The following is a 3,021-nucleotide window of genomic DNA, read 5'->3' on the forward strand; positions in this document are numbered from 1 at the left end:
AATTCAATGAACGCATTGGTTGAGGAAGAGATAAACATATTTTGATTCGGAGATCTCAATATCTCCTATAACCCAATGAATTCCCCATTTCTGATTTCCACTTTCTCTTTACATTCTGCAACTCAATTCTTGCAATCACCCCCATTCCCTTTTAATTTCAGCAATTTACATTCTGCTCTTTAATTCATGCAATTTAAGATTCAGCCATTTAATTTTCTTGTCATTTACTTTTCCCGCCAATTTTACATTCCGCAATTCTCATCTCAAATCTTGATTCAGCTCAACTAGAACACACTTCTAATCCGAATTGCTCACTCAACCAATCCTTGTGGGATTCGACCTCACTCTATTGTGAGTTTTTACTTGACGACGATAACCGGTGCACTTGCCGGAAGAAATTTTGCCGATCGTGCAATTTCCTAAATCGTAGCATAACAAGTTTATGTGCATCAAGTTTATGGCGCCGTTGCCGGGGATTGGTTTTCGATTGACAATTCTCAAATTGGAAGCTAACTAGATTGAGCAATTTTCTCTTGCTTTGTTAATTCTGTTCAAGATACTTGTTGAATTTTAATTTCTGCACTTGGTTACATGCTTTCCTTCTTTATGCCTTTAAATTCATGCAACTAACTCACTGACTCACTAACTGTTTGAATTAATTCCTCAATTGAGCTAACCATACTCTTCCATTAACCAAGAGTATTTCACTTGTTTGTGTTTGAGCTGTGTTCTTGTATGACAGGTAGGAGAGGAGAGACATCAACTCCTCCATATACCGAACCAGAGAGGACCCTTCATAGACTTAGAAGGGAAGCAAGAGGGAAGAGAGTAGTGGGAGAAGAGGAATCTGAAGGAGAATCTGAGGACAATTTTGAGGAAGCTTTAGATCTCAACATGGATAGAGAAGTTCACAACCATGAGAGAGCTGATGGAAACGATGCCATCCCTGAGAGGAGGGTTCTTAGTTCATACATAAACCCAACCTCTGGGAATTGTGGTAGTAGCATCCAGAAACCACCCATTCAGGCCAACAATTTTGAGCTCAAGCCACAGCTAATATCACTTGTGGAAAATCATTGTTCCTTTGGAGGAAGTGCTAATGAAGACCCAAACCAACATCTCACAAAATTCCTGAGAATTTGTGACACTGTGAAGTCCAATGGAGTCCAGGAAGATGCCTATAAACTGCTTTTGTTCCCATTTTCACTTAGGGACAAAGCAGCTAAGTGGCTGGAATCATTCCCAAGGGGGAGTCTAACAACATGGGATGAGGTGGAAAGCAAGTTTCTGGCACGTTTCTACCCTCCACAAAAGGTCAATAGGCTTCGATCTGAGGTTCAGACTTTTAGACAACAAGATGGTGAAACTCTCTACGAGGCATGGGAGAGATTCAAGGACTTGACAAGGAAATGCCCACCAAACATGTTCCATGATTGGGTGCAACTGCACATCTTCTATGATGGGCTCTCTTATGAATCCAGGAAGGCTGTAGACCATTCATCAGGAGGTTCATTGAACAGGAAAAAGACTGTGGAAGAAGCCATTGAAGTGATCGAGACAGTGGCTGAGAATGAGTACTACTATGCATCAGAAAGGCACAACACTAAGGGAGTCATGGAGCTGAACCATTTTGATACAATTCTAGCCCAAAACAAGGTGTTTGCCAAGCAACTAGCAGAGCTTACCAGGCAAATAGAAACAAAGCAAGTGGCTGCAATACACACACAAGATCAAGAGGAAGTAGGCATTGAAGGAGGTGATTGGGATGAGGCTAACTATGTGGGAAACCAACAAAGGCAATCATATGATCCACATTCCAACACTTACAACCCAGGCTGGAGAAACCACCCAAACTTTGGGTGGGGAAACCAACAAACCCAACCACAAAACCACAAACCTTACAACCACAACCAACATAACAATTCCACATACCAAAACTCCAACCAAAGATCATACCAAGCCACACAAAGCACCTACTCCCAACCACCATATCATGGCCAAAATAATCAACATACCCAACCTAATCCGAACCAACAATTTCAAGATCAATTAAACCGGATAGAAGGAATGATGGCAACCATGAGTCAAGACATAGTTGAATTGAAGAGCTTCAGGGATGATGTGAGAACTACCTTAAGAAACCATGGTGAAAAACTCAAAAGGATGGAATCCCAAGTAGGAGAGCTATCTCAACAGGCACCCAAATCAACTGCAGTGTTCCCTAGTGACACAGAAAAGAATCCTAAAGGGGAACAAAAGAGAGTAAGATGGGAAGAATGCAAGGCCATCACCATAATGAAGGAAGTCTCAGAAGAAGAAGGAATCGGGCCCTCAGAGCAGGAACCAGAAATCTTGAAGGAAGGTGTGGAAGAAGTTAAGCAAGAAGGTGGAACTGAGCAAGCCAAGGAACTGCAAAAAGGCATGATGGAAATATACCAACCAAAAGCACCATTTCCTGAGAGGTTAGGAGGAGGTGAAAAAAGGAAAACCTACTCAAGGTTTCTAGAGACATTTAACTCTCTTCATGTCAATATTCCCTTTCTTGAGATTCTTCAGCAAATGCCCACACACATCAAGTATTTAAAGGAATTGTTAAGCAAGAAAAGAGTTTTGAAGGGAGGACAAACGGTAACAATGAACAAAGAATGCAGTGCTCTCATCAAGAAGGACACACTCTCTAAGAAAACGGACCCAGGAAGTTTTCATATCCCTTGCATCATAGGGGAAACAAAAATTGACAGAGGATTCTGTGATCTAGGAGCTAGCATAAATGTGATGCCTCTAACTCTTATGAAGAGGCTACAACTGAATGAGGTGAGATCCACTGATGTAATCATACAACTGGCTGACAAAACTCAGAAGCAAGCTGAAGGGGTAGTTGAAAATGTGCTGGTGAAAGTGGGGAATTATTATTTCCCCACAGACTTTGTCATTGTGGACATGGAGGAAAGCTACTTACACCCTATCATTCTGGGTAGACCATTTCTAGCCACTACTAGAGCGCTCATAGATGTAGAACAA

The 3,021-nt window shown here is 41.6% G+C and overlaps 1 non-coding gene across 1 annotated transcript; it reads right to left on the bottom strand.

Moving 5' to 3' along the window:
* Positions 1-1,320: 1,320 nt before the first annotated feature.
* On the bottom strand, positions 1,321-1,424 carry LOC148545344 (small nucleolar RNA R71). Its single transcript, XR_015901810.1, has one exon. It is a non-coding gene; the product is annotated as a small nucleolar RNA R71 (small nucleolar RNA).
* Between the last annotated feature and the right edge of the window lie 1,597 nt (positions 1,425-3,021).

Source organism: Arachis ipaensis, chromosome B9 (assembly GCF_059453495.1).
Source record: "Arachis ipaensis isolate K30076 ecotype BB chromosome B9, ASM5945349v1, whole genome shotgun sequence".
In the NCBI taxonomy this organism is placed as follows: Eukaryota; Viridiplantae; Streptophyta; class Magnoliopsida; order Fabales; family Fabaceae; genus Arachis; species Arachis ipaensis.